This window comes from Podarcis erhardii (genome assembly GCF_964252035.2).
Source record: "Podarcis erhardii genome assembly, chromosome: 15".
Classification (NCBI taxonomy): domain Eukaryota; kingdom Metazoa; phylum Chordata; class Lepidosauria; order Squamata; family Lacertidae; genus Podarcis; species Podarcis erhardii.
This window is the reverse complement of record NC_138505.1, coordinates 7019675-7032642: the sequence shown is the minus strand read 5'-3', so window position 1 is coordinate 7032642 and position 12968 is coordinate 7019675. Positions and strand designations below refer to the sequence as shown.

The 12968-nt window shown below is 43.6% G+C and overlaps 2 long non-coding RNA genes across 2 annotated transcripts; one reads left to right on the top strand and one right to left on the bottom strand.

The window, feature by feature from the left end:
- Nucleotides 1-763: 763 nt before the first annotated feature.
- LOC309330122 lies at nt 764-3849 on the top strand. The gene is made up of 2 exons (XR_014151286.1): nt 764-922; nt 2811-3849. It is a non-coding gene; the product is annotated as an uncharacterized lncRNA (long non-coding RNA).
- Nucleotides 3850-10464: 6615 nt separating this feature from the next.
- LOC309330134 lies at nt 10465-12408 on the bottom strand. Its single transcript, XR_014151300.1, has 2 exons — nt 12303-12408; nt 10465-11455 (listed from the first exon to the last, which is right to left on the bottom strand). It is a non-coding gene; the product is annotated as an uncharacterized lncRNA (long non-coding RNA).
- Between the last annotated feature and the right edge of the window lie 560 nt (nt 12409-12968).

Here is a 12968-nt window from a genome sequence, read left to right as displayed (position 1 = left end):
GAATGCTGTTTTCTGCATGTTACAAAGTTGTATAGATCCTCAAACTATTTAACTGATTATTATCAATAAAAAGTTTGTGAATGTTTATTCAAAACCAGCCAAGGCGTCTTCAGATATTTTGTAAAGGATTCCCATTCATCCTTAAAGTCACAGTTATCCTTGTCCCGTAGCTTATATGTCAGTTTTGCCAGTTCTGCATAGTCCATCAATTTTTCTTGCCATGATTCTTTAGTTGGGGTTTCTTCAGTCTTCCATCCTTGTGCTACCCGAACTCTCCCGGCCGTTGTCGCATACATGAAGATGTTTTTCAACTTTTTTGGCAGGTCTTTCCCTACAATCCCCAACAAAAATGCCTCGGGTTGCATAATTCCATACCCCCCAACATTTATCAAATGAAAATAGGGAAATCCTAGGGGAAAGGGGGACGTTCTGGGACCAAATCAGAAATCGATTGAGCTTTTGTAAATCCAGGACTGTCCCTGGAAAATAGGGATACTTGGAGGCTCTGTTATAGTTGCTGTTTCTTTGTATTTTCATTTGTTTAAAAATGCTGTATATTTAAAAACAGAATGAAAAGGAAACAAGGCCCACTTTCCCCCCCCAACGAGATTCCTTCCCAAGTCAACGGAATACAGTGAGCAATCCCCGGAGGGAAGAAATGGAAGGAAAAAATGAACATGTTGTGTAATAAGCTGATTACAGAGTTGGCATCCTGACAACGTTTGGCTTATTAAAGCAATTTTAGACTATGATGGAAGCAGCAGATTTTGATCATGGATAATTGAGACATTAAGTGTGAAGGGGCGTTTCTTAACCATTAGGGACTCCGTGAGGATGGTATAAAAGCTCTCCTTCTTCCACAGTTCACCAACAGCTTCACCTCTCATCATCTCTCAACTTCCCACTCATCAAAACAACACAGGTAAGCTTGTCTTATCCAAGTCCTTGCATAGATCAAATGGGTGAAAGCTAGAGGAAGGTCAATCTTGGTTGGACATAGCACAGTTTGTAGGAAAGCAGGGAGCAGAGGAAGCTGTCTTATATCAAGTCAGATGATTGGTCTACCTAGCTCAGTATTGTCTACACCAGGAGTGGGAAACCTTTGGTCCTCCAGAGGTTGCTGAGCCATAGCTCCCATCATCCTTAGCAAGCATGGCCAATGGCCAGGGATGATGGATGTAGTAGTTCAGCAGTCCTTGGAGGGTAAAAGATTCCCCACAACTAGTCTACATTGGGTTCCACACTGGGTGTACCTGTCACCCCTACCTGAAGATGCTGGGTGTTGAACTAGGGCCTTTTGCATACAAAGTAGATGTTTTAAACAGAGCCAGAATCCTTCCCCAAAGAAACCGATTGGTTTGATGAAGGAAGCAATCAACTGGAGAGTTGGGTAGTCAATATCTCCTGCGCTGGAGGTCTGGATTGCCTCCATCAAAGCAGAGAGATAGGAATTGATGGTGTAAAAAGCTACAGTTCTGTGATTCTTTATGGAGAGCTTTTAGAATAGTTACACTGATTCATCTCAGAAGAAGCTCCAGTTTGCTCCCATTTGCAGTGGTACCTCAGGTTACAGACACTTCAGGTTACAGATGCTTCAGGTTACAGACTCCACTAACCCAGAAATATTACCTCGGGTTAAGAACTTTGCTTCAGGATGAGAACAGAAATTGTGCTCTGGCAGCGCGGCGGCAGCGGGAGGCCCCATTAGCTAAAGTGGTGCTTCAGGTTAAGAACAGTTTCAGGTTAAGATGGACCTCCGGAACGAATTAAGTTCTTAACCCGTGGTACCAGTGTACTTATACCTGCCAATGTAGGACTTGACCCAGAGATTTAAAATACTAATGCACATTTATACTAAATCTCCATGGTGTATTTGTGCTACCTAGTTCCTTTGAAGTATATCTCTTAGACTTCCACACACATATCTAGCTCTTTTGAATTTCCAACGTCTTTCAACAGTTAGCTGGGGATTTATAATGCCACATTCTCAACATGTTTTACCCTCTATGCTTGGAGAGTCTACCTATGATATAAACCTAAAACTGATTTAGTATTTATTCTCTCTTTGGAAACAGAGATGTAATTCTGTGTGTGAGAGGGTAGAGATTACTTTCAGGATCCTTATCTAAATAGCAGTATTGGGAGCTGCTGTTGGACCATGCAAATGGCCCATCTAGTTCAGCATCCTTTTCTCACACAGGCCAATCAGAGGCCCGTTGAAAGCCCATCTGTAAGATCCACATGCAATGGCACTCTCCCCTTCTGAAGTTTCCAGCAACTGGTATTCAGAAGCGTGATGCTTGTAACTGGTGAGGCAGAGCATAACCATCATGGGATTGGCCATTAGATCACCTAGCTCAGAACTCCCTGCACCAGTGTTTCAACCTTGAGTCCACAGGTGTTATTGAACTAAAATTACATCCCTGCCTCTTTTCCCGGTTCTTCAGATACGGCAGTCAATTTCTGATAGGTCACTTCTCCCATCCCTCCATGAGAACTATTGTGAAGAATAAAATGTCGCTACTGGCCTCAAAAGACTGGCAACACCAGCTTCAGATCTAACCAGGAGGAAAATAAAGATGCTCAGTACATGGTCTGGCATATCCCTCTCTTGATATACTGTGCCACTGAGAATACATAGGGCTGTATTCCATGTTTCTCCATGTATTCCATGTTTTTTCCATGTAGACCCATTTAATCAATGGACATGTCGACTCAGATTGGCAGTTGGATGCAATCCATAATTTTCATTGCTGTTGTGAATTACAATGTTTCTTGGCTATAATATGTGCCTGTCTATGTCTTTCCAGACTCAACCATGGCTAACTGTGGACCTTCCTGTGCCGTCCCATCTTGTGCTTCCTCCCCAGTCGTTGGTTTTGGATCAGCCGGTGGTCTTGGCGGTGGTCTTGGCGGTGGCCTTGGTGGTGGCTTTGGCGGTGGATTTGGCTATGGCTATGGCTCCGGTGCCCTGGTTGGATCCGGCGTCCCTTCTGCCAGTCTAGGTATTCTTTCTGGAGTCCAGCCTTCATGCGTCAACCAGATCCCACCAGCAGAGGTCGTCATCCAGCCACCTGCTGCCATCGTGACCATCCCAGGACCCATCCTCTCTGCCAGTTGTGAGCCCGTGGCTGTAGGAGGAAATGCTCCATGCTCCCCTGGGGGTTATGGATCCGGATTTGGCAGTGGATTTGGCGGCGGATATGGCAGAGGGCTCTATGGTGGTGCAGGTCTTCTGGGGTCTAGGTCTGGTGCTTTGGGGGGCCGTGGCCATTATGGGTATGTGGGGCGTAGAGGCAGCATCTGCTATACCCCATGCTAAGCTCTCACGGTCTGTCAACAAGGAGGAAAGAAAAAGAGATCTGTGGTGGACTATTTCGGTCTGATTTTAGATATGCTGAGCACCCAAACTCCCTAGGCAATCCCAGTGGGAGCTGGGAGAGTGTTCTGCATCCCTTGTAATCAGGCCCATCTAGAACATGCAGCTGTTTCCAGTTTAATTTTATCTCACTTTCCCCTGCTAGTTACTATGATATTTATTTGCCTATGTCTCTTTGAAACACACCAATTCTCACTGGGAAGAAAAGCACAAGATCAATGCCCCATGTCTATGAAATTAGCATGCAAGTGTAAATATGTGTAATTGGGACTTAATGTAAAGGAAGGTGGAAAGAATGTTCTATACATGTAGAACCCCCTACTCTTCCTCCAGCCTGAAAAAATAATTCTAAAGGAGAAGCTGTTCACTGGAATGTGTTCTTTTTTGCTTTATTGTCTTCCAGTATGCTTAGTATTCACTTGAATACTTTTACTGTTTGAAATTCCCAATAAAACTTTTTCTGCATCATAGCACTGGCTTTCTGGTTTTCCCTTTATGTGGCAGCACAACCCTATGCACGTCTACCAAGAAATAAGTTCCTTTCAATACAGTTCAATGCAACGTACTCAAAAGTAAGTCGGTTCAGGGTCACAACCTTAAGAATATAACTCATATCATCTTCAAACTTCAAATTTGGATTTGAGGATCATTTAATGAACATTACATTCATTTTTTGGATTCTGTAGATCAAATTGATTTACTGATACCAAATAACTATAAAAATTGACCATTCTTTTTTTAGTCTCAAAGGATTTAACCAATTGTTCTAATACCACTCTTGTCTTTGATGCTGGAAGTCTGCCAAAGGCCTGATAGACATAGCTGTCAACTTTTCCCTTTTCTTGCAAGGAATCCTATTCAGAATAAGGGGATTTCTCTTTTAAAAAGGGAAGCGTTGACAGCTGTGCTGAGAGAAGAGCAATAGAAGAGAAGATATGGCAGAGGGCTCCATGGTGTGCAGATACTCTGTTTTGTGTGTGTGTGTTTTAAAAATACAATTTATTGATTTTATAATGACACAAAAAAGAAAGACACACACTACAAACATATCATAAATTTTGACTCAATTGACTTCCCTCCACTTCCCCTCTTGGTTCCATTGTTATATGCTTATTCATGCATGTCTGTTAAACCTTATACAGTGATAATAATAATAATAATAATAATAATAATAATAATAATAATTTTTATTTATACCCCGCCCTCCCCAGCCAAGGCCGGGCTCAGGGTGGCTAACAAGCAATAATAAAAACAAGTTGAATGAATACAACTTAAAAACAAGATTAAAATACAACATTAAAATATAGAAACATTAAAATATTAATGTTTTATTAATGGTACCTTGGGTTACAAACACTTCATGTTACAAACACTTCGGGTTACAAACTCCACCACCCCAGAAGTAGTACCTCGGGTTGAGAACTTTGCCCCAGGATGAGAACAGAAATTGTGTGCTGACGGCGCGGCAGCAGCGGGAGCCGCCATTAGCTAAAGTGGTACTCCAGGTTAAGAACGGTTTCCGGTTAAGAATGGACCTCCAGAACGAATTAAGTTCGTAACCCAAGGTACCACTGTATTCTTAACAGTCCAATGTTAAAACCTTACTCATCTTAATACAAGTGATTTTTGTAAGTTTTACTAATGTGGAAGTCTATACACAACACTTGAAAAATATGCATTAAACATTTCCTTTTTTAATATCGTGGCTTCCGGGTTTTTTAGCAAAAAAACATTTTCAACATTGTCTTCAAGTCTTTATATGCAATTTCCCAGGTCTTTCTGATAACTTTACATTACCACCACATATAGTAGCCTTTCATACAATTTGCCCTCCTTTCCTGTTTCATCTTCATCACAGTTAGAGCCGTCCAAATTAATTCATGTGGGGGGGGGCATTTTTATCTTTGACCACCCTTACTTTCCCTTGCATTTTCCTCGAACCTCACTCCTCTACTATTCCCAGCTTAGTGGTTTGTACATTCCCGTCTTTAAATTGCCCCACCGCTTCTTAAAGTAAATTAGTTTTTTTCCAAATTTGAGAAACTGCATTATCAACATTTTCCTTTATCTGATCAAACAATTCTCTTTTAAATTTTAAAAACAAATCAAGTAATCCAGATATTATGTTCTCTTGTGTTACGGCCTAGCCGGTTTGTTTTAACATTGGCATTTTTTCCTTCTGCCATTTCTAATCTGGTATGGGGGGGGGGCAATTCTCTCCCTACATGGTTAAATTTCAAAACAAAGAGTCCTTTCCACCAAGGAAAGTGTTATTTTTAACTTTATCAGTACTTGGTCAAAGTCATTTTGCTATACAGTGGTACCTCGGGTTACATACGCTTCAGGTTACAGAGGCCGCTAACCCAGAATTAGTGCTTCAGGTTAAGAACTTTGCTTCAGGATGAGAACAGAAATCGTGCTCCGGCGGCGCAGCAGCAGCAGGAGGCCCCATTAGCTAAAGTGGTGCTTCAGGTTAAGAACAGTTTCAGGTTAAGAATGGACCTCCAGAACAAATTAAGTACTTAACCCGAGGTACCACTGTATTCAGTAGAGAAAACCAGTACAGTGGTACCTCAGGTTAAGAACTTAACCGAGCAATTTCTGTTCTCATCCTGAAGCAAAGTTCTTAACCCGAGGCACTATTTCTGGGTTAGCAGAGTCTGTAACCTGAAGCGTCTGTAACCTGAAGTGTCTGTAACCCAAGGTACCACTGTACTTCTAAACTCTTCCCTCCCCTCCTCCCACATTGCTCACAGATACAAATTTTAACAATTATGTATTCAAATCTTAACATTCCTTCACACCAAAATAATTTTTAGTATTCAATATAAATAAAACTATAATATTGATTTTTATTTTAAATCCGAGTTAATCCAATATTATAGATATTATAGTCCTCTTCTTTCAATCTTGATTTTTAACCAGCTGATGCATTTGCCTTTTAATACAATAAGTCCACAATTCTAACTCCATTAGGTTTGGTATCTTCAGCGACTCTGAAAAGCTCAGAAACTCTTTCCCAAAGGTAAAAAAAAAAATTAAAAAAAATTCAGAAAGTCTTTCTGGCTTTCTTCCAGAGAAGAAAATTATAGTATTCTTCCATTAAATAACATTGTAATTCTTCTCAGGTTTCACCTTCATTTTCAGTCAAGTTCATTAGCGCCAAAAGATAAGTTCAGGTTCAAATTTGAATTCAAGTCAAGTTTGGTTTTTTTTTTAAAAAAATGTGATTGGTATAAACCAGCCTTTCTCAACCTGTGGGTCCCCAGATGTTGTTGAACTGCAACTCCCATCACCCCTAGCTAGCAAGGCCAGAGCTCAGGGATGATGGGAGTTGTAGTCCAACAACATCTGGGGACCCACAGGTTGAGAACCGCAACGAAAACTGTGTAAAACCTTTTAGTCCTTATTGTTCATTAGTTAACTTTTCTCCCAAAGTAAACTTCATCAGCACTTCACTTGTATGGATTCATGCTCGAAGACCCCAAAAGGGAAGTAGATTTCCTTTTTCCCCTCCCGCTTTGCTGAATTAAATTAGTCAAATTAAACTCAGCATCCTCCTCACCTTTCAATCGGCTCAATGTACTGGAAAGGTAACCTCTCGTGGCTGGATCAGAGGCTTTGCTCTATGGAGCTGCTTTGGTGCCTAGCTCACCGGTGGGCTCAGCTCCCCCCCCCCTTAACGCACTTTTCAGTACAGAGGCAGGGACAGACTATGCCAATGTGCCATCAGTGAGCAGCAGGACCCTGAGACACCCCAATACTCCTCTTGGAGCTTTTTGGGGAGGTGTGTCACCCTTGCACTCTTCTACTCTTTTTTTTAAAAAAAAAAATATTTATTGAACATTTTCAAATATAACAGAAAAAAGAAAAGAAATAAAACATCCATTTTATAACCTTATTTTCATTAGCATCTTTCCAGGGCTTCCCCACCCCACCGCCTCTTGTATTCCAATTCCTTCAAATAGATTCAGCAAGTTCCTACCCCAAATTTTAAACTTATTATAATTAACCCAATGTTAAGAATGTTTTTCCATCCCCTAAAATCGACCCCGCTCCCTTCCACGAGTTCCCCTCTTTAATATGCAGAACAGATTAAAATAAAAGAAAATAGAAAAAAGAATAAAGTATAATTTAACACCCTTTGGATTCCAAATTTCCCTCCCCCTTTCCCGGTTGCGTTCCCCAATGTCCATCAATGCCTGTTGTCATCCTGGAGATCCCACATCTAGGCCGAAATACTTCACAAGTCCACTTTGCCGTCTTTTTAATAGTCTTTGCCGTCTTTTTGATCATCTTTAGTTTCGAGCGTTCAATCTTGGAAAAACTCTATCTCAAAAAGGTCCATTTTTTCCATCCAGATCTCTGTATTTAAGAGTAAAAACTCCAATTTTGTTTCTTTAGACCTTTCAAATCTGGATGTCCCAAATGTTCCCACTTCCAGCTTTGTCCAATTCTTGTTGTTCATGTTGTTCTTATTATTCTCTCTCCTCACTTTCCTCTAGTTTCTTTTCCTGCTCTCCTGCAAAAATGTTCCAATTCCAAAAGCTTCTAAATCCCCTACAGAGGCTTTGTTATTCAGGAACAAAACTTTACGTCAAGTCCCTTCCATTCTTCAATAGATAAATCTATTGTCTCCTTTAGTGTAGAGACCTCTGTAGACAAAATAGTGTTCCATTTCTGCAGTTTCCCAGGAGATAAAAAGTCCAATTCAAATTCCATGCCAGCAATACTTGTAGTGTCCCACAGCCCCTCTAGAGGGATTATAGTAACTCAGTTTCCCTCCAGATCGCACCCAACAGTCAAAATAACTTGTTATTCCTTGTTTTAAACAATTTATATCTAATTTGTAACAAATGTAACCGGCAAAGTCCTCATAACAAAGTTCTCTTTTTATTCTTCAAAGCTGAAGAATTTCTCCTCTCCCGGCGCTCTCGTGGATCGCTCCCGGTTCCCGGGGGGGGGTGCATTTTAGCTCACGTTCTACTTTTCTCCTCCAGCCCAGTCTTATAATTTTCCATCGTGAAATTAGTAACTTTATCAAACTAAGGTAGCACTCGATCTTAGTTGTTAAATCCTTTGCTTTAAATCCTCTACGACAGGGGGGAGACGGACTTCCTTTTTGCACCTCCCCCGCTCGCTCCGAATTTAATTTTTTTTCCCTTTTTAAGTCCAGTTTCCAATTACTCACAGGTTGTTCTTTTTAATGCGAATTTTCAATGGAAGAAGTCAGCGCTCTCCGCCAAATGGCATGCGGCTTTGCTCGGTAGGGGAAGCGGAGGACTCATAGCACCACCCCCCCCCCGGCCCCCGCTCCGTAGCCTTTAAAAAGGCTCCTTTGCGGGTCGGGGGGGCACGAACGGTGCCCGCCGAGTCACCATGCCCATGGGTTTCAGCGCCCATGGTTTTTGAGGGTCCCCGCGACGCCGACGCGGTAGAACCCAGCCCCTGCCGAGCAGGCTCCCTCCGGAGCTCGGAGGGAGTCCGCCATTCGGCGATGGCGCCAACCCGGAAGTCTCTGCCCTCTTCTACTCTTCTACACATTAAACAATAATTTAATACACAGTGGTACCTTGGTTTGCATACGTCTTGGTTTGCATACATTTTGGATTATTAACATTTCAAACCCAGAAGTGTGTGTCTCAGTTTGCAACCTTTTTTTGAATTACAGCCCATTTTTTTTTTGGGATTACGAACAGATTTTTTTGGGAGGCCCCATTGGCGAAAGCACGCCTTGGGTTACCACCTGTTTTGGTTTACAAATGGACCACCGGAATGGATTATGGTTGTAAACCAAGGTACCACTTTTTAGCTAGATTTACAGGTGTGCATAGCTCTAGCAAACTCTGTCCAAAGTAGTAAAATGCTACAGACTCGCATTGAGGTTCTATACGACTAAATAACATGTTTTCTGGAAAGGTATAATAGGAGTTTGGGTGAGTGATGCTGTGGAAAAGAGTGCTGGGGAAGACTAGTACAATGTTATGCCAAAGCCACTTCCGACCTCGGGAGGCAGTGGTGTTGCGGGCTCACGCCTCCAACACGCACGCGGAGGCTGGCTTCCAGCCCCGCACGATCTGGACGCCATTTGGGTTTTTTTGCCTACCTCATAGCAAATCGTCACAACTTCTTCGGTTTTGGTGGTTAGGCATTGGTAGGGGTATTGTTATGTAGATGTGTTGGGGGGGGGAGGAGTGCCATCACCTCCCCCAAATATTCTGGTAAAGGATTCCGGGGGGCGTGGCTTTGTCCGAAGCCTATGGAGGTGAGGGCCTAAGACCCCAGGGAAGCTCCTAGTTTATGTGCATCAGCAGGGCTCCCCCTGCTGGTGTTAACCCTTCCCAGTCTTCTAGCAATCAGGCTGAAGCCGGATAGTTGGATAGGACCAATGCCTAAGCCAATACCGCTCATCACCTGTAACCAATAAAGTTGTGGCCAATTTTTGCCCATTAACCTAATATAGTTGTGTCACGTGTCTTTATTCCTTCTGGTGGGAGGCGGGAACTCGCCACGCAATCTAGAAAGACAATACCTAGGCTCCAAAATGACTCATATATGGCCCCATATATTGTTGTGTATATATTTACCATTGACTCTATTTGATACCTTATAGCTAATGTTGCTTTTTATGCTCCCGCTACCCCAGGCAGCAGCTGGTGGTTCTACAGCAGCAGTCCAGCTGACCATTCGTGGGTCATACACAACTAATTTAAACTCAGAGTATACCCATTTAAAGTTCTGACCATAAAACTGCCATACGCCGTCATTCTCATGGGCTTGAATAATATTGGAGTCTACTCTAGCGGAGGTGTTCATGTATCATGTGCTTCTGACCATTCTATCAGCAAAAACACTTCTACTTGCTCCCTGGAATGATTCCACACTCTCCACCAACCTCCACATGGTATTATGGGGGTTCTCCTGACCCTCCAGAGAAGATATGAAGGACGTGCAGTTATGAGTGGGCACAGGAGAGGGAGAAAGGCCTGTAGCACTAGTGGGAGACCCAGTGCTGATTTCTGCTGGAATGCTGGGTTGTTAGAATCCAGTCCTATGATCTTAGAAGAAAACCCAAAAACCAGTGCTATGATGCAGTGTAAATTTTATTAGGAATGTAGAAGACAGCATTTCAGTGAACAACAAACAGATTTGAACAGGGCAAAATGCAAAAAGCTCATGCGATTGAACTGCTTATTTGTTTCTGAGAGAGGTGATGTATTTAAATAATATTATTGCTCCTCTCCTTTACAGAAGGTCCTCAGTTACCTGGAAGTTCTGGTGCAACTGAGGTGCTAATTTCCTTGACAGAGAGAATAATTCCTGTGCTCTTTACTCTGCCATAGGAACATATGCCTTGAAGACCTCTAGGCAAATAAATAAACATCAGAGAGGAACATAAATAGTGGGAGCAAGTTTAGATAGCAAAGAGACGCATGAAAGATCTAGCTGGGCCTGATTCCTAGGGGTGCTGAACGCCAGCTCCCATTGAGACTGACTGGGATTGGGGTGCTCATCATAGCTAAACTCAGGTGTAGCTATTCAGTTGTTTATCTGGGTCTGTCTTCTTCTCGTTAGTTGATAGTCCATGTGAACTTAGCAGGGGTTGTAACAGATGCTTCCTCTGTCTCCAACGAATCCATAGCGACTCCCAACTCCAAAACGAGATCCTCTAAGACCACCAGCTCCAAGAGCACCGGCTCCTAGGAACCCACTGCCCAAACCACCAGGGGAGCATGGAGCATTTCCACCTACGGCCACTGGCTCACAGCTAGCAGAGAGGATGGGTCCTGGGATGGTCACGATGCAGGCTGGTGGCTTGATCACGACCTCTGATGGTGGGATCTGGTTGATGCATGAAGGGGCGACACCAGAAAGAATACCAAGACTAGCAGAAGGGATGCCGGATCCAACCAGGGCACCGGAGCCATAGCCGTAGGTTTCGCCAAGGCCAAGGCCACCAAGGCCTCCAAGGCCTCCAAGACCTGCTGATCCAAAACCGACGACTGGGGTGGAGGCGCAAGATGGGACAGCACAGGATGGTCCACAGTTTGCCATGGCTGAGTGATGGAGGTGAGTCTACAAGGACACAGGAAGGAGCAGAAACATTACTATTGATGAGAAGTGCTACAATGCATTAAAGCCTAAGTTAGGTTACCCAATGGCCCATCTAATCCAGCATTATCTTCTCACTGTGGTCTTCCTGATGTGGCAATGGGAGCCTTGTAAGTAGAACACAAGCACAAGAGCACCCACCTCCCTCTGTTATTCTTAAGCATTACTGCTTTTGGCCATGGATGGCACAGCATAGGTGTCATGCCTAGTAGCCATTGAAGGTCTCATGGAAGCAATGTCCACAGTCATGGAAACGATGTCCATACAATCTGTGGGAACAATTTAAGATAAGCTTTGCTGGATAAACCAAATTCCCATTTGGTGCAGTTTCTTGCTTTCCTGTTGGCCAAACCAATGCCTGTCCTGACAGTGCAAGGAATGCAAGGATTGGAGGAGTGGCAGGGAAGGATGCGGGGAGAGACAGCCTGACCATGAGTGTCTGCCTATTTACTGTATACCAGGGATAAGGAACTGCATCCATCTATTCTAGATGTTCCTGGAGAACAGCTCCATCATCTGTGACCATCATGCCTGGTGAGTGGGGCTGATGGGAGTGGCAGCCCAATAATATATGGAGGGCCACAGCCTCAACCAAAGAGTAAGGCTGCAGCTGACATATATCTTCATGTCTGAATTCAACTTCCATTTTGCAAGAAACACCCATTCTATGGATTGAACTAGCTCAAAGAATCACCATGCCATGCATATTTTTTAAAGCAAAACAGAGAGGAAGAGATGGATGGAGACAGATATGTCTTAGAAAAGTGACAAATGGTATTCCAAAAACTCCTTCTGGAGTCAGCCCTCTTACCTGCCTTTCCAAGCAATAGAAAGCTGAGAGATGTCGGAAGCTCTGGTGGAACTGAAGGAAAAGCTCTCCCAGCCATGGGTTTATATACTCTCAGCCTCAATGGTCTGTGGTTTCAGGACACAGCAGTGGTTTACCCCCCCCCTCCCCTGTTGCCCAAAGTCCTAATTAGCTGCCGACAAATTGCCCCATCAGCATCACACACCAGATTACTTTAATAATAGCCGTGAAGAGTTGGAGCAATTTGTCTTTAATGAAGCTGTTGTTAGATTCTCATAGTAACTGCACTGTACATTCCAACATGTTGATCTTCCTTCGCCCCCCACTGGGATAATGTTCCACCAGCTTCATTTCAGATCAAATAAAGCACAGAAACTTTGCAAACAGGCCATGTGGAGGCATCACTGAACACAAGCCACTCATCATCAAAACCCAGGAAAAGCCTGGCTGGATTAGGCCATAAACCAAAGGCCCACCTAGCCCCACATCCAGCTCTCATACTTGCCCCTCCGGAGAGGGGCTGCTTAAAATGGTGGCCGCTTGAGCGCCCGTTGCTGCTGGAACCAACAAAGCCCAGCCCCCTTCCTCCTCTAGGCAGGGCCGGGAGAAGCCAGGAGGAGGGAGGGAGGAGGCGCTGCTGCCGCCGCTGCCGCTGCCGCAGCCACCGCT